The following is a 20,340-nucleotide window of genomic DNA, read 5'->3' on the forward strand; positions in this document are numbered from 1 at the left end:
ACACGCAACTCAACGACGGCAGCACATAATATGAATGAGCTAAAAGCATGGACTTAGCTTTTTAAAGTCGTAGGATAGGAGAATGAAGTCAGGAACCTAATCTGTCATCAAAAATTTTGTAACCTTGCTGTTCTCCTTCAGGCTTCACAGTCAAAATTAATAAAATCAAATAAAGTAAACCGTTGCACAAAAACCCCTCCCTCCCCATCACAGTCAAATATTGATGGTCATTATGGGAGCAATGCTTGCACCCTAATCTGTCTTGGCAATTCATTCTGGAATCATAAATATATAACTTATTAATCAACTTAATGAATGAATGATTGCTATCTTGACAATTTTATTGTGCACTCACTATTTATGATCAATAACCAAGCTTCTGAGTATTAGATACGTGTAACAAAGTCACCATCTGTTTTTTTGTTCGTACAACTGACAATCATTTTATTTATTTATCTTTTCTATTATTATTTTTTAGGGGGTTGGGTTGTTGTTGTTCCTGAAATAATTGGTTGACAAATTGATCTTTTATGAATGTATGAATGAATGAATGACAATGTCGTATCATTGTCACCCAGGTTTTAATCATTCACAAAACTTAAAATGTTCCTATAATGTAGCGTAGGAAAAACTATAATTTGAATCTTTAGGAACAAGGTACATGTATATACATACAGTGCACAAGTTCACTGGTCAGGCAGCATCATCAAACACCCATTCCAAGCAATTACCAAAGGGCATCATTTTTTAAGTGGTATAGCCACAAACTGATAATGTAAAATCGCCATACACAATACACAGTGTCATAATTACAAGGTGTCTGTGTTTGTGTAAGGTGATATGACATCATCAGTTTGTGGCTATACCACTTATAAACTGAAGCCTTACCCACAGGTGTTATGTGGACCAGCTAGTTTGTAAAAGTGTTGTTTGTGCTGTGAGTTCATGCTACGTTCAGACATTATGGTACCTCGCCTTGATCATGTTGATGGTAAGACCGTATCATAATGTTGGAATGTAGCATAAACTCACAGCATAAACTACACTTTTACAAACTACCCCGGTCCGCATAACGCCTGTGGCCTTACCAAAGTCATCCATGATATTACGCCACTTACCTTCATTTCTTCAGTTGTTTGTACAGTGGTACGCATAGCATACGGCACCGGCAATTCTTTATCTTTGGTAGAAACTTGGACAGTAGTACTCAGTTGCTTGACAGGCCAAGTAACAATCACACACAACACGTTGATCCGTATAGGCAACGATCTTTTGCCTTACACAAACTTTAAATCATATTGCAAGGTTGAAAAAATCTTACATTTCACTAAATTGCGCTTTCACAAACATAAACGGACCAGTCTTGAGTTCATCGTGGTGTCCGGTCGTCAAAACGGCAGACAACATTTCAACTTCAGGTCTGTCTACTCATCATGTTGTGACTTATAGGTATTTAAAGAGTCTGACATTTAACAAACTTCGAAGTTTAAGTCAGGTTGAACACATGAGCTTGGTTAGAAAAAAGTCTGAGCTAATTTTTCAGTTGTGTGACCATTACGGCATTTCTACATGCGGGGAAACTGCTCTTGCTGATATTTCGAATGTGCCAGCATGAGCCTCACCGCAACCATAGGCGAAGACTGTGGTGCACAAGTGAATCGCTCAAGGAAGAATACCACAGGCTTCCAAAATTTGAGAAAATGACGAGTGGATGAGCTATACACCATGCAGTGGATCAGAGTCAGGAAAACTGTAACAACTACACTATACCATAGGACGCCCGGTGTACTACTACTTAAAAGTGAGCTTCAGCAGAGTGGTTTGACTGGATGTCTGCGTTAGGTGATAGGGTAACATACGCTGTGAGTTGGAGTTCCACCCGGAATTTATGTTGCATGTCGTTCAACTGATCAAAGGCCAAAAAATTATTTGACTTTATGGTAATGATGATGTGAAAATCTCGTCCAAAACCAGCAGACAGACTATGCACATCTCCTCATCTAGGTCCACCATTAGGGATTGTGGTCTTATGTATGATTGGTGGTGTGTTGTACGGTTTAGCTTGGGACTAAAAATTTTGCAAAATTAAATGGATGACCCAGCAATTAGTCAGTAGCTTGATGGTTGGTGAGGTGAAGCATCTGGAAATAGGTCAACTTTTTGACTTGGACAGACATATATACATGCATTGTATACACATAAAGAAATAGAGAAAATTTGAGAATCTGAAAGGCTAAAATATAGTATTTAATGACAAGCGACCTAGAGGCCGATATAGCTCTGCTGTGTTTATGTAGAGAATAACTATTTTTGACACATGTTGATGAAGAAGGTGGAAATCTTTGATAGCTCAATGCAGTGGCCAGAAAAAAGTAGCTAAAATAGCTGCAAAAATACACAATCGAAGATTTCATCATACTTTGAATATATCACATGGGATCATCCCTAAGAACATGTCAACCAAAGCTATCTCATGAGTAATTTTTTGGAGAATAAAATTTTCTGACCAAAAATGGCAACAATTGCCCCCAAAAATAAAATTTGCAGATTTCATCATAATTCAAAAGATCAAATTTAGTTCATCTATAGAAACCTGTATACCAAATTTCAAAGCTGTTAGAGCAGTTAACATGTTATGCTATGCTATATCAATTTATTAAAGTGTCATGTGTGGTCTTAAACAGTTTGGTTGCCTCATCCAGCCCCAAGGGCTTACAAGACACGAAAACAGTATATTTTGAGAAACACATTTTTTAACCAAAAATGGAAAAAATTGACCCAAAAATTCAAAATTGCAGATTTCATCATAATTTCAATAAATATTATTTAGTTCATCTATAGAAACCTGCATACCAAATGTCAAAGCTATCGGATGAGTAGTTTTGGAAATACACATTTTTTGACCAAATATGGCAAAAATTGCCCCAAAAATGCAAAATTACAGATTTCATCAGAAATTCCATATATATTACTGAACTCATCTGTAGAAACCTATCTACCAAATTGCAAAGCTATCAGACCAGTACTTTATGAGAAACACATTTTTTGACCAAAAATGGCAAAAATTGCTCCAAAATTACAAAATTGCAGATTTCATCATAAGTTCCACAAATATCGTTAAGGTGATCTGTAGGAACCTGTATACCAAATTGCAAAGCTATCAGATGACTCGTTTTGGAAATACACATTTTTTGACCAAAAGTTGCAAAAATTGCCCCAAAAATACAAAATTGCAGATTTCATCATAATTTCAATAAATATCATTTAGTTTATCTGTAGGAACCTGTAGACCAAGTTTCAAAGCTATCAGTGAGTACTTTTGGAAATACACATTTTTTGACCAAAAATGGCAAAAATTGCCCCAAAAATACAAAAATACAGATTTCATCAGAAATTCCATATATATTACTTAGTTCCTCTATAGAAACCTGTATACCGAATTTCAAAACTATCAGACCAGTACTTTTAGAGAAATTCATTTTTTGACCAAAAATGGCAAAAATTGCCTTAAAAATGCAAATTTGCATATTTCTGCACAATTTGTACAAATCTTAAATAGATCATCCCTAAGGACATATGTACCAAATATCAAAGCTATCTGACTGGTAGTTTTGAAGAAGAAGATTTTTAAAGATTTTTTTACCAAAAATGACAAAAATTGCCTTAAAAATACAAATATGCAAATTTCACCACGATTTGAACAAATCTGACTGAAGTCACCCTAAGTAAACTGCATATCAAATTTGAAAGCAATCGGACAAGCGGTTCCAGAGAAGAAGATTTTTTTACCAAAAACACCAAAAAATGCCCCAAAAATACAAATATGCAAATTTCACCACGATTTGAACAAACTTAAGTGAGGTCACCCCAAGTGAGCTGCATATAAATTGGACTTGCGGTTTCAGAGGAGAAGGCAATTGTTGACGGACGACGACAGAAAATCAACCTATTTGATAAGCTCCGCGTCGCTGACAGCGGAGCTAAAAAATATAGTTGACAATGACAGAAAATAAACTTTGTATCTGCATGTTCACCAAATGGTGATCAGTAAGTTGTCGATCACTTAAAAAGAAACTAAAATTAAAAGATTCAAATCAAGTAGGTTACAACAGCACAACATTAAACATGTTGACGGCCACATATACCCTACGGGGTATATCTATCTATTTGTCAATCTGGTAAACACAATACGAACACGACCTTGAACACAACTGAACAAAATTAGACATCCTAGCTTCCAGAATAAAAAGAACATACTTCCAGTGGGACAATATAGGAATATACATACAATCTTCCAATATAACGCACATTTTATCCACTGAAGATGAACTTGAGGCGACTGATGAAGAAAGTCTGGCAAACTTTCGAAGCACAGTGTTAAAGGATTGCAGTGTCGTACGCAGTCTCTCCACTCTGGAGTACAGTCTGCACTGACACGCAGATTACAGCTGTGTCTCGCCGTGCCTAATCGGTTCTATACACAAGACAGTGAAACAAAAAAATACATACTACTATACATTAAACGCAAATCACTAATATATATGAACGATGTGTGGAGTTGCTTTCCCTTTACTAACTATATATTTCTTGATGTAAACAAAAACATATCTCTGTCTCCCTTTCAGTCATCATGACACCATGTCTTCCAATTTATATATTGCCTTTGAGAGTCTTAATTTTTATCAGTATTTTCATTATTTTTATTGGTAGTAATGCAATGTGACTGCCATTGAAGTTTCCTACAATTGTCTTACTTAGATGTAATTAAAGCTGTATTTTCCAATTGTTAAGTCATGCATATGGTATATGTATATACACCATAGAGAGCTTCTATGGTGAGTTTTACCATCTGTATGTCTGTTAGTATGTATGTATAAACTTAGTGAAGTATACTCTATGGCCGAATTTGAGCCAAGTGACATTCACTCTAAGACTATGTTTCTTTTTCACTCACCATAGGGATGGACATGACAATAGAAGGGAAGCAAACAACCGTCAGAGCAATACTACTCTGCACAGTATTTGATGCTCCAGCACGATGTATATTCATGGAATTCAGCCAATTCAATGGATACTTTGGCTGTCCATATTGCTTGACAGAGGGAAGCAGTGTGCAAACCAGTGAGCGTGGACACATATGTTGGCCTATCCCTTTAATGAGAGTAATCCATCAACTGGTCACGGTCAACTGAGAACAATCTAAGAAACAACATGCATAAGAAGCATTTGACAATGGACAGAGGGGAAAACCAAAGGCTCTCAAAGGAGTGAAAGGCACAAGTTGGTTTTTATTTTTGCCTATAGTAAATACAATATGATAGAAAGTATGAGCATAGATTATATGCACTGTGTCTGCCTAGGAATAATGAAGATGCTTTTGACATTGTGGACCTATAAACACACAAAGATAAGCCCTGCTTCGTTGGAAACCAAGCAAAGGTAATTGATGAAAGGATTTTGAAAATTAAACCTCCACATTTAATAACACGTGTACCAAGAAGCATAACCAATGATCTTGCTCACTGGAAAGCTGCTGAGTTTAGAAATTTCTTGTTGTTCTATTCAGTCCCAATACTCTGGAAAATTTTGCCAAATGAGCATTTTCAACATTATTGCTTGCTTGTGGCCGAAGCTTATATTTTTTACTTCTGCAGTCTTCCATCAGACCAACCGAAATCAAGAAGGCACTTATTTATTAAAACACTTTGCTTCAAAATGGCTGCACTGTATGGGACCAGATATGAAACTTCAAATGTTCACCTTCTCTTACATCTCTCAAAAAGAGTTGAAAGGCTTGGTCCACTTTGGTGTAATTCTTGTTCCTTCTATGAAGATTGTAATGGTCAGCTAAGAAACCTTTGTCATGGTACTCAAAGCATGCATGAGCAGATAGTTGTAGGTGTTATGTTCAACACAAAATTCCTGAATTAGTAAAGAAGTTATCATCAGATACTTGTCATGAGTTTTATGAAAAGTTAGTTGGTAGCAAACGTATAGTGGCAGGCAGACAGTTGATTTCTGAAGGAATATATGCAGTTGGTGCAATCACAGAGTAACATAAACAGAGTGGCAACACTTGCATGCCTTTTGTTCCATGGTCGTCTCGGTAGACTATTGGCTTTTCATATTAAAATGAGCTTAAAAGGTGTTAAACTTTTTGGAGGCTTGGTTTGTGGTTGATAATTACACGAGATTATGCGAAACATACGACGGGATGGCATCGTACTGCCAGTCGCGTAGCAACCATAGTTACTTTGTGAGCTCTCAGGCCAGAAACACTGCCTCACGCCAATCAAAACATAACACGCCAGCAGTTTCATAAACATGTCATTTCTTGGCGCACGTGTAAAAGACGGTATGACTGACCGTAAACCATTGAGTAAAACCAGACAGTATCGATAAAAGACTTTCAAATTTGGTTCAAACACACTCATTATATATTCATAAAAATATTAGAGGAATTTTTAAAACGGTAAAACCTACTTTCCTGAAGCTCAAAACACTCCCGTTTTCGCCAGCACATCAATTCCGATCAGCACCACACGACAACAACAACACAAACTTTGTCGAACATACTTTCGCTTAACAATTGGTGAAAATCCGAAAATTACCGAAGGGTGCATGGTCGGCACTCTTCGGAAAAGAGAGCCAAGAGCTTCGTGAGGCGAGGCAAACATGGATTGCTTACGTAACCGCTTAACGCCTTAAACAATAGCTGTTGCCACTCTGTCTGATATTACTCTGTGGTGCAATGAAGAAAATGAAAAGGAATAGTACAGATCAAGGGCTAATTGAAAGTGCAGCCAGCTTGGTGAGGGTTATGCATAAATATAGAAGAGTTCAAATGATTGGTACCATCATACATAGCAAAAGTTATCAATGTGTAACCAGGAGGAAAAGTTACACAGTTCAGTTTAAAGATGAAAATGATGACATGTCATATGGTCAAGTCAAATATTGTGTGAAGTGTTATTTTGTTTGTCCAAATACCATGCTTTGTGGTACTGTTAGTCAATTTGCCGACAACCTAAATACCTGGGCATAATTGATGTATATTGTGTTCAAACAAATATCACACTTGCTGTTGACAGTATATCTGGTGCATCTCTGCCACACATAATTCCAGTGAAACAAGCAACACAAAACCCTGTTTGCATACCAATCAACAGAATTATTTGTTGTTGTGTTTTTGTTGATTGTGAGAGAATTATGTCAGTTTGTGAGCCTTTTTTCAAATAATGTTGAAAAAGAACCATGTACCAGGCCATTTCCTTGACATCATTGTAACTTACATCCTGGCATTTTTAGCTCCGCTGTCAGCAACATATACTCTTTTGGAGCATGTGGTAACTCCTGCATTCAAGAGTTGAGGTAAAGAGGTACTCTGGTGATGCAACCATGAAGTCTGTGATTGATCCAGTCACACACACACACAAATTCGGATTGAGATAAATATTTGGTAAAGAATCATGTTGGATCATGCATAGTGTTTTCATTAGGATCATGCATGGTGTTTTCATCAGAAGTCAGCAACCAGAGAAATTAGCAGTCACAGCATTTTTAAATTTGTCGGTTGTGACGGTCAACAAACAGTGGTTCCTGTTCCAAAAGTTACTTAAACCCCCTGATTTCTCCACTTTTATACATTTGTTCACCTAAGTAAATTTATAGTGAAGACTATGCCATATCATTTTTCAACTTGATAGCTATGAAATTGAAACCTACAACTATTTAAATGTAAATATTATTGGCGAGTTTATTCTCATTTAATTATAAACGTGAGAATACAATGGATGCACTGTTCATCAATGAAATAAGTCAATCATAATACAAGACCATAGCAGTATTTATACAATATAACCAAAATGCAAATTTAAAATTTATAGCAATGATGTCACTTTTAATTTCAAGGGAAAATAATTTACTTTTACCTAAAATGTTGAAGCATTTTAACATGTACACCATAAGAAAATAGCACACAACATAATTATATACATAGTAAAAACATGCTGCAACATTTGCTCAAGTCAATATGAAGGACTTGGAACCTTAAACTGTTTCAAATTCAACACAAGAATCATCAGATGTTAATTACAACACTATTTTCGTCATGTTCTGACATCCAAACTGAAAAATTACAATATTACTTATCTAATTAAATATAAATGCTTACTAAAAAAAGCTGGATTACAGAGGCAATCATTATTACATAACGTTTTATAGCTCACTTTCAATGTACAAAGCCCAAGATATCAATTTACATTCATCAATCCAGCACCATTTCCACACTGTTGATTTACATTCAATGTGTACTAGCTCCAATACACAAATATGAACATAGACCCGTACAAGCTCACACGTTCATATTTATACCATTGTAACTTGACATGCCATATGAATGCAAAGCTATTGTGGCACCATCGGAAGCCATCCTTTAAAATTATTAAATATGAAAGGCGTATGAATGCAAAAGCATGTGGCACCATCAGAAGCCATCCTTTACAATTATTAAATATGAAAGGCGTATGAATGCAAAGCATGTGGCACCATCAGAAGCCATCCTTTACAATTATTAAATATGAAAAACGTATGAATGCAAAGCAATTGTGGCACCATCGGAAGCCATCCTTTACAATTAATAAATATGAAAGACGTATGAATGCAAAGCATGTGGCACCATCAGAAGCCATCCTTTACAATTATTAAATTATCCAAACATACATCCCCCGTCCCTGACCACAACATGCCAAAATATCTCTGTAAAACTGAAGTTGTTCATTAAGTTGCATATGAAAAATGATAACATTACAAATCTTATTACTGTTGTATCACTTCCAAATCACCATCTTGTAAGTCCCGTAATAGATCAAAGGATACACTGCCTTAACTTTTAGTTGGTCATATATGACGTTGTTGTACCATGTGGGGATAGCCTGTGCAAATATAATGCATATTAATAGTGGTTGGAATACGACACAGGACATTAATGTTGATTACAGCAATAGGATGACGATGCAAGATGAATGAATGAATGACTGTGAGAATATGGCTGCTCGTCCACCTGTCTGAATTAAGGTAGTATGCACCTCGAAAGTGAAAGACTTAAACTTTTGCTCTAACTTTCCTCAAGGAATCTTTCAATCATTCTCTTTCAAAATCAAGAATAAAAATAGGGGGTCACTGTGCAAATTTTTGTACTAGAGAAACAAATTACCCAAGGTTTACCGATATTAGAAATTCAAAATGGCCGCCATCCCTGTGTTAACTCTATGAAGAAAAATATTTTTTTTCGAATTACGAAAAAATAAGCCGGTGAAAGGTTTTCTTTCACAAGAGCTTTAAAATGAACCCCCACATGTGGTATATCAGAAGAGAATTGTAAAAGTTTGAGAGTCCGAATGTCTGTCCCCGAGGTGCGTTCTACCTTAAAGGAGGATGTCACTTAGACTGATTTGGTGTAAGTGTGTCCTTGGTGTTCAATTAGGAGGGGAAGTCTGTTTCACGCTTTTGTCCTTCTTATTCCTCAATTTCAGCCTGGATCACAGGCACACACTTAGTATACAAAGTATTTCACTAGAATTTGTGTACGAATTGATGTTTGCGGATAGCAACGTGCATATAGTAACCAGAATCGAGATAGTTCAGAAATGCACGCGATTGCCCATATTTGTGCACCGGGCCGGGGCGTGTTACGTAAAAAGAATGCACGGATCTGAGGGCGCTTTCTCCAATAGCATTACACAGGCACGTGAATGTAGGTATACGATAATTCTTTTCTTTCTTTCATACAGATAGTGTCACAATAGTAGAGCTGAAGGAAGACATCGTAAATCTAAAAAAAAGAGTAAGGAAGCTTGAAAAGGAAAAGTGTGGAAATACCCCCGGTAGTACAGGGGTTACAACAACATACAATGGGTACAGTATAGATGAATTGAAAACATATGTTAGAGAATGTGATGACCTTCGTTCTAACATTTGTTCTCTACTTACTAAACTATTCAGTAAGAATGAGTTATTAAATCATTCCATAAGTGGCAAAACTAGTGCTAAGGCAGTAGGATCTTCGAGGCCAGCAATACATCAAGCAAATGTCTTTTTTAGACATCATAAAATCTATAACCTCAGCATCAAAAAATTAGATCCGCGACAAGGTACAAAATGTAATGAAAGTCATACAACGCTCTTCTAAAACATAAAACCAGAAAAACAAGAATGACAAAAGCAAGTAAGGTCTGCAACTTAGGTACTGGAAGTAAACTTTAGAAACATGCATACCAACTTCTATAGCAATGGGACAAGCAGATCCTACACACATAAGCAAATGTCAACAAAAAATTAGCTAGAGAAGCTTGACAAAAAGAAAAGGTTGGAGAGGGGGAAAAAAGAGTGGGAAAAAATATAAAAGGGATCTTTTAAAAAGGAATGCTACCTCATCAATCTTCTATCCCCTACCCCCTCCTAAATATCAAATATTCCACCCCTTGGTTGACCATGTTTACATAAGACAAGCTGGCAGTATATTTACAACTTTGGGGATGTTTTAATTAATGCTAGGAGTGCTATCATTCAAATGTAAACAGCACTTAAATCAGTTACAGATAGTGAAATTCCTTCCACTGGGGGGGGGGGGGGGGGGGGCCGATTATGACATCTGGAATTATCCTGGATCCAAATTTCTCATCAGTTCTTGTGTGTCTTACATGCAAAAGTTGCAAAAATTGGTTCTCAATGAAAAAATTTACCTCAGCTTTGTTTTCAGGATCAAATTTAACTACAAATTGATATTAAACTTGACAAAATTATGTTCACAGCCTTCAAAACTGTCTCACAACAAATCCTTGGTTTGTGTAGGTCATTTAAGGTCACAAAAGAAAATTACCTAAAATATAAAAATTTGGGGGTTTCCCAACACTTTGAGCAGAAAATTTATCTAATAACATCCCTCAGGACTTTTGTACCAACTTACAAAGATATCAGACAAGTAATTTTGAGAACAAGTTTTCTTGACCAAATATGACAAAATTGTCTTAAAAATACAAATTTGTATATTTCAGGACAATTTCCACATATCTGACTATTGTCATCCCTAGACATCTGTACACCAAATATAAAAGCCATCTGTCCAGGGGCTTTAAAATGAAAATATTTTTTACGATTTTTTGATCAAAAATGACAAAAATTGCCCCAAAACAGTAATCTTTCCAATTTTGTCGTAATTTAAACAATTAGAAGGATGACACCCTTGCACACGTCCAATCCAAAGTTGAGAGCAATTGGGCTAGAAGTTTCAGAGAAGAAGAGTTTTTACTTAAAATGAGAAAAACAACCAAAAAATTCAGCAAAAATATAAAATTCAAGATATCTTCACGATATTCATCAAACTGATTTTGATCAACCTAAGTAACCTGTATACCAAATATCAAAGCTATCATAAGATTAGTTATTCTTGAATAAAAAATATGTTGACCAAAAATTCGGAAAATTGCCCCAAAATTACAAATATGAAAATTTCAATTCAATTTGTATACACTTGACTGAGGTCATCCTGAGGAACATGTATACCAACTTTCAAAGCAATCAGATAAGTGGTTTCAGAGTTAAACATTTTTGACTAAAAACTGAAAAAATTACCTGAAAAATAGAAACATGCAAATTTCATCCAAAATTTTAAATACCTACTTTAGAATACCTAAAGGAACCTGCACACCAAGTTTCAACCATATCTGACCAAGGGTTACACAGTTTTAGCAATTTGCAGGGTTTTTCCTTTTTCCCCCGATTTGCATATTTTGACACTGACAAGTTCATTTGAACAAATTCACATCTCCACCCCTAGGTGCACCTGTACACCAAACACTAAGACAGTAGGTTCTGCCGTTTAGCTATTTTTGACGTGGACGGACATACATACATACGTACATACATACATACATATATACAGACATACAGACATGCAAATGGTGCAAATGAACTGATTCAGCTTATATAATTACCTCACATTGGTATACCAAATGTGAGCTAATGACGCCTGTCTCAAAAATATGCAAGTAAAGTAAAACCTGCAAATTGTTTGAAATATGTAACCCACAAGCCAGATTTGGTGGAAACTTGGAATGCATGTTCTTTATGGTAATGTTAGTTAGATTTGTTCAAGTTTTGATGGAATTTTGATAGTCGCATTGTCAAGACAATTTCCCTCTTTTTGGTAAAAACATCTCTGAGTGTGCTCTTCCCTTAGTTTGAAACTTGGTAGGCATGATCCTAGGGTTGGCCTCGGTCAGATACGTTTATCATCAAGTTTGTCCAAATTGTGTTTGGAGTTTAAGTCACCCCGGACTAAGTCCAAGGGAACTTATGGTTTGGGTTCAGTCCGTCCATCCATCTGTCTGTCCGTCCGTCCATCCACGCACATATCTCAAACATATCTGTGCCAATTCCTTTCAAACTTTGTACAAGAATAATACACTATGGCATACAGATACACATCCATTGTTTTGGGTGTGGTGTGCATAATTAGTGTAATTTGCATATTTAGTGATTTTTGAAAAAGAGCTCTGTTTCTTAAAAGATTGCACCAAGTTTGACGAAACTTTGTACACACGTTAGTCGCACACAGCTTTAATAGCACGTAAAGACAATTGTCAATATTGTTTCAATTAATTGCTAATTGCTTATTTGCATAAGTTATGAATTTTCATAATTCCACTAATATTTCAATTAATACTGACTCAAATTTAATGAAACTTCTTACAGATGTAAACATACCACAGCTGTAACTTTGTGCAAAGGCATTAAGCAGGATCATGTCAATTAATTGCTAATTTGCATATTTAATTAACTTTCCTAATAAGAGTACATAATGAGGTGAAGATTGCCCATTTAGCTGATGACTCTACATTATTTGTAGAAGATGTGAATTCAATTTATGTAATACTTGAATGAAAGATTTTGAAAAAGGTTCAGGTTTTAAAATGAATATTGAAAAAAAAGGCAGCTGTCTGGCTGGGTAGTGAAAGGAATTGTAACCAGATATGAACTGAAAATGCTCAGCACGTGTTTCATTATATACCGGTTATGTGTAAATTTGAACCTTTGCCACATGTTTGCAACTTCATTGAAATTATTATGGTCAACATAATGAACAATAATCACCGCCGATTAATTCTAAAAGGTCATGAAGTATACAAATATGTAGTTAGCTGAAATAAAAATAGTAAAGTTCTTTGACTGCTGTCATTGTATCACCATTTTATATAGCAAGTGTAATTACCATTGGCCAAGTCCTACAAGCCATATATGCCGAGCTGTGAAAGCTCATTAGATATGCAAATTATTAATTAGTTGACATGAAAATGTGAAATGATTTTCGATATTGTTTTAATCAGGTATAATCATCAATGTACATAGCATGTTTTGCCAACTTTGATCAAGTAAATCCCAGTATATATCCCTAATAAGCAAAGTTCATTATGTAAATAAGGAATTGACTTAAGTAAAAATGCTTAATGATTGTCAATAATGTTGTATGATGGTATCTGCAACATATGTAGCAAGTTTTGTCAACTTTGGTTAAGTCAATTCAGATATATATCTCTAATTAGGAAAGTTCATTAAATATGAAAATTAGGAATTGGCTGAAGAGAAAATGCTTAATGACTTTCAATAATATTGTATTATAATGTCATTAATGTACATAGCAAGTTTCATCAATTTTGATCTAGTCAATTCAGATAAATATCCCTAATTATGAAAATTCATTTAATATGCAAATTTGGAATTGGCTGAAGTAAAAATGTCTTTTGACTTTCAATAATGTTATATCACAGTATCTTTGATGTATATAGCAAGTTTCAACAACTACAATCAAGTTAATTCAGATATATATCCCTAATTGGGAAAGTTTATTAAATATGCAAATTCGGAATTGGCTGAAGTAAAAATGCTTAAAGACTTTCAAAAATGTTGTATCATAGTAGCTCCAAATACATGTAGAAGGTTTCATCAACGTCGGTCCAGTCAATTCAAATATATCCCTAATTAGCAAAGTTCATTAAATGTGCAAATTAGGAATTGGCTAAAGTTAAAACGCTTAATGACTTTCAATAATGTTAAATAATAGTATCTTTAATATACATACCAAGTTTGGTCAATTTTGAAACGGGTCAAATCAGACATATATCCCTAATTAGGAAAGTTCATTAAATATGCACATTAGCAACTATCTTTCATGTAACCCCTTAATGGTTCCCACTGCTGATATATCTCAGTGTGATCAACATTTGAAGCAAATCTCATCAAATTGTGTGTAGTCGTTTTTAATGTATATCCGTTTTTTCTAGAATCATTAATTATGCAAATGAGTAAAAAGTATGCAAGCCATACCCACCAAAAACTAATCAGTTCTTGCCATTTGCTAACTGAATATATGTACCAGATTTGATACTGATCTGACCAGCCGTTTTTGAGATATCGGACAAACAGACAGACAGACAGACAGTACAGACAGACACACGGACACACAGACAGACAGACAGACATCGCTGCGACATATGCTCACGTGTGTAAACACACGAGCAAAAAATACGATAGCTGATCTGAACTGGACTGTCCAGCCTGTTAAAGCCCTTGCTGTCTGGTTGGGATACGATCGTGCTAAGTGTAAAAATCTAAATTGGGACTCAAAAGTTGTTAGTTTTGAAAATACTCTGATGTCCTGGTGTAAAAAGTACCTGACTGTGTATGGTGGAGTTGTTATAATTAATGTACTGGGGTTGTCGAAGCTTACATATTTAGCTTCTATGATTCGGGTACCTGAGCATATTATTCAGAAAGTTGACCTGTTAATTTATAAATTTATCGTTACAGGCTGTAGTAATATAGATAACAGAATTTTGGCCGGCCCTTTCAATCAAGGGAGCTGTAACATGCCAGTTTTTTGTTTGAAAGTCAGATCTCTTCAGTTAATGTGGATGAAGAGAATTATCAGCAAGGGGGAAGCTTGATGGAAAAACTACCCTCTGTTTTTACTTGAACAATTCAACATTCTATCCTCCGTGATGTTCTGTCAAAGCAAATAGTTAATTGTGGGATTTTTGTAGCTAAATTGCTTGAGTTTTTTGACTGAGTTTTATTTAATTTATCGCTGTATTCTTGAAGATGGAACTTAGTTCCAGCAAAAAGAGAACATAGTTTCTCAGAAAATATTGTATGGAATTCTATGTACAGAATTGTCATCTCTTCGAGACGTCGTATATATATAGTGATTATAGGAGATGTTGTAAAGCTAAAAAAGCTGCATACAAAGCAGGTTTATAAGTTCTTGATCAACAGCATGTCACACCCAGCAAAATGTTCAGCTGGAAGAAAAATCTTGTCCAAGTGGTCAATTGGAGCAAGATATGGGTTTTGGCACACAAGATTACAGACGAAAACAAGTTAAAAGAATTTAACTGGAAATTTCTGCATAAAAGATGTGTAAACAATTTAAAACTTTATCAGTGGAAGATAAGAGACAATGTTTTGTGTGATTATTGTATCAGTGTAGACACTACATAGCATAGTTTCTTTGAATGTACAGAAGCTAAGAAAGTTTGGAAATTTGTTGAAGACCTCATTCAGATTGCCTATGGAACACATACCTTTAAAGAATTGATAATTGAAAATAAAACTAATTGCTAAGTCAGGGATAGAATACAAGCTTTAAAGTGTACAGACTACTTATCTCAGATTAAGGTGGTTGGAAAGGCTAGAGCGTCAGTTATAAACTTCAATAAAACTATTAAAATATAAAAGTAGTCAACATTCTCTGTGGAATAAAAAAAACTAGACATTTGGGCACAAAGGCATTGCAGAGTTATAGCCTGTTGAAACTTCTGAAAAACTGACCAAATAAGAAGAAGTTGGGGAGTCCTTAGTGTATTAACTATGGTAGAGGTCCCTTAGCTTTTAATAAAATGTTTGAAAAGGGAAAGTCATTATTTGCTGTTTTTCAGGAAAGTTTGACAAGGCTGTGCTGGCATTCAGAGTGAGTGACTGCTATTGTAAATGCATTTTTAGATTCTTTGAGTGTCAAAGAGGTGTCAAAAGTGAGATTAACCAAAAAACTGCTCTGTGACTTCAAAAGAGGGGTGCAAATATGGCTTGTTTTCAACATTTTTGACAGAATAAGAGTTTTCCTACATAATTGTATACCAATTTAATCCAACCTTTGAAATGAGGATATGGACATGGAATTTTTACAGCCTATGAACAAGGTCGCAGATAAGATTTGTATGGCACAATTTTCCTGTATTTGAAGTACTTTTTGAAAAATCACATTTTGAAATTTGAAAGAATTTTTAATAATTTTTTGATATGTAAACCCATGTAAAATCATAAAAACAAATTTTATTTAAAAATCCTGCCGTACAAATCTTAAAATAAATGGTGTCAACATATTTATAACCAATTTGGTAATATTAATACTATCCAATTATTATTAAATTCAAATATGTAAAAAAATATGAAAAATTAAATTTTAATATTTACTGGTGTCATATTTCAAAATCATGGCTGCAAATATACAATTTTCATATTCTTTGGAGAAAGTATTAACTAAGGGAGTTATCCTGAAAATTTGAACTAAATATCTTGATTCTAACACTTGAAACTTGACATAAACTCTGAGAAAAGCATTGGTGCAAAAATAGTCTTTCAAGCCAACTGTCGCAGATTAGTATTGTGGTTTGATTATGTGTTTGACAAACTGGGAAATTATCAGGACCACTTATGTCATTTAGAATTTATTGTTTCATTGGTCCTGTAGAATTCTTTTGCTTCAGACCTGTTGAAGTAAAAACTGCGATTCATGCACTCAGTTCATATTCGTCAGGTAGCCATGTAAAAGAATGCCATCTTGAACAATTATCTTTTTATATTAGTCCGTGGGCTGGAGGGGCCACCGTGCACCCCCCCCATAAACCTACTACATGGGTATTTTTTTGTTCTTTGGGATCTGCTGAACAAGAAAAAAGATGTTAACATTGGATATTTTGGGATGCACTACCTGTCTGCACTGGTTTTTGATTTGTATGTACCGCAAAAAATGGCGAAAAATGGGTAGGGGTAGGGGGTACTATATCCTCCCCTAAATCGAGTAAACTAGCATGAAATAGCACAAACCTTACATTTTTGGAAAGCTCAGATACTGCTCTTTCTGAGGGATACCAACTTTAGCAAAATTAATTTGTGTACATAGAATAGGACGACTTTAAAGTGAATTTTTTTGACAATTTTGAAATTTTTTACCCAAAATACCATGTAACAATTGTGATTTACTTTTTATTAAGCAAAATTTTCACAACTTTTTGTGTTTAAATTATTCATTCCGACATATTAAACAAGAAAAAAAGTGTTAACATCAGATATTTAACTATACACTACTTCTCTGGCGTCCATTTTGAATTGCGTGTATCTGTATGGGGTGTGCAAAAGCTAGGGGTAGGGGTACAACATTCTTTCCTTGATGAAGTAAACTGGCTTGAAATGCCATATACCTTATAGTTTTAGAAAGCTTAGATACTGGTCTTTCTAAAATGCATAAGGTTTTAATAAAAAAATATGACGTCATAGAATTGGATAACTTTAAATCGATTTTTTCTGGTAATTCAGCAATTTTAACAGGAAGGAAATACGAAAACTATTGTTTCCTCCCAATGAAGCAAATCAAACAGATTGATGGATGTTATTTACTAATTGCAATGTGCTGAAGAAGAAAATAAATGTCAAAATTGGGTATTTACAATGCATTATTGTCTCTACTCACTAAAATTGCAAGTTTTGCTACATTGGTATATCGTGAATGGGCATTTTATTGTTATGCAATGAAATAATGCAAAGCCTTAAAAAGAAGACTTTAAAACGCACACACATAGTCATATTGCCATTTTCTCCTTAAAGTCAATAGATTAATGATGACTGTCTATTTTTATAATTTACTTTTTAAATATTTTTTTATAAAATAATTTTGATAAGACGTATTTGGAAAATTGTCTATGCCTCCTTGTCTTACTTATACAGCAAGCATTACTAACAATCTATTAGGCCGTGGGCTAGAGGGGGCGTCTACGTGCACCTCCCCCCCCCCCACCGCACAGGATAACAAACCTGTATTTTTCAGAAGCCTTGGGATCCCTAGAATAAAAAATAGGATTTTAACAGACAAAATATAGGGACTCAATAGCTGTTGCGGTCATGTTTTGAAGGGTACCGCAAAATCACGATTTTGTGACCCACATGGATTTTTGTCAAAGCTGTCTTCATGTACGTCATCTACTGAGCTTACTGTTTAACATGACCTGGCTTATGGGGTATCATTAGAAAGGTGATTTATTCTTCTTGAAAATGGTATATAGCAATATGCAATATCTTCTATAGTTTTCATGAAATAGGGCCATAATTACCCCATACCCCAAAGTTTATGTCGCAAATTACTGTCAAAACTAATCTAAATTCTACCAATTATTTACCTAGACATAAAACAAAGGGTAATGCTGTGTATTAACTTTGTGTTATTTGCTACAGGTACATGTAAGAAACCTGAAATAAACTTTTGACAGAAAAAATATTGGGATCCTGTAGCTGTAACAGTCATATTTTGAAGGGTTCCACAAAATCACAGTATTACTGAATCACATTCGTTTTTGTTAAACCTGTCTTCTTGTAAGTCTTCTGCTGAGCTTATTTTGAACATAAAGAGGCATATGCGGTATCATTTGAAAGTTAATTTACTTTTCTTTAAAATGATATATTGCAATATGCAATATCTTCTATAGTTTTCATGAAATGAGACCAAAACTTACCCCGTACCCCAAAGTTTTATGTCGCAAGTTACAGTCAAAACTAGTATTTAATTTTGAAAAATTCTATAAAAAAAGACAAACTTTGTATGAAACCTATTTTATTTGTTACAGAGACACTTCCAACTATGAAAGATACCATTAGGCCTAACGGGATAATTATTGCGATTTAATAGCTGTTAGCATCATGGTTTGAAGGATAGCAGGACATGTTGCTGAAACCCGTGAAATTTTATTAAACAGGTTTCCATGAAATTTATCTGCCAAGCTTTATTTTGTCCATAACCCAGATTGTACGGTATCATTACAAAGATTTTATCACTCTTATTTTTAGCATATCATAAAGTGCATTATCATCTCAAGTTGTAATGACATAGCAAAAACCTCATCACCCCAGCCCTTAGTTTGATTTGCAAACTACATCTGTTCTAAAACTTTGCAGTTTGCGAATTTGGGATATTGGGTAAGTTTTGGTCCTATTTCGTGAAAACTATTGAAGATATTGCATATTACAATATGTCGGTCGCTTTCTGGCAAAATTGTCTTTCTAATGATAGCCCATAAGATAGGTTAGAGTAAAAAGTAAGCTCAGCAGATGACTTACAAGATGACACATTTAACAAAAACACTTACGAGTGGGCAAGACTGTAACTTTACGGTACCCTTCAAAACATGACAGCAGCAACCATTCAATCCCAGTATTTTGTCTGTTAAAAGTCTATCTCATATTTGTGACATGTCTCTGTAGCAAATAAAACAGATTTCATACAAATCATTGTCTTTTGTAATATGTCTAGGTAAAAGTCCAAGGTAAATTTGAAATCAGTAGTGACAGTAATTTGCAATATAAACTTAGGGGTATGGGGTAAGTTTTGGTCTTATTTCCTGAACACTAAAGAAGATATTGTATATTACAATATGTTATATCAAAGAAAAAAAAAACTTTTTAATGATACCCCAAAAACCAACTTATGTTAAAAAATAAGCTCAGCAGATGAATTACAATAAGACAGGTTAAACAAAAACGTATGCGAGTTGACAATACCATGATTTTGTGGTACCCTTCAAAATATTACTGTTACGGCTACAGCATCACAATATTTTTTCTGTTAAAAGTTCGTTTCAAGTTTCTAACATGAACCTGTAGCAAATAAACTAAATTTAATACAAATCATTGCCCTTTGTATTATGTCCCGGTAAATAGTTGGCAGAATTTGAGATTAGTTTTGACTGTAATTTTGAACATAAAACTTTGGGGTGTGGGGTAAGTTGTGGTCCTATTTCATGAAAACTGTAAAAGATATTGCATATTGCAATATATTATTTTAAAGAAGAGTAAATTAACTTTCTAATGACGCCCAACTTGCCACGTTATGATAAAAAATAAGCTCAGTAGGCGACTTACAAGAAGACAGGTTTAACGAAAATGTATGCGAGTTGGCAATACTGTGATTTTGCAGTACCTTTCAAAATATGAGTGTTACAGCTACAGCATCCGGATATT

The sequence above is a fragment of the Ptychodera flava genome, chromosome 1, assembly GCF_041260155.1.
Source record: "Ptychodera flava strain L36383 chromosome 1, AS_Pfla_20210202, whole genome shotgun sequence".
In the NCBI taxonomy this organism is placed as follows: domain Eukaryota; kingdom Metazoa; phylum Hemichordata; class Enteropneusta; family Ptychoderidae; genus Ptychodera; species Ptychodera flava.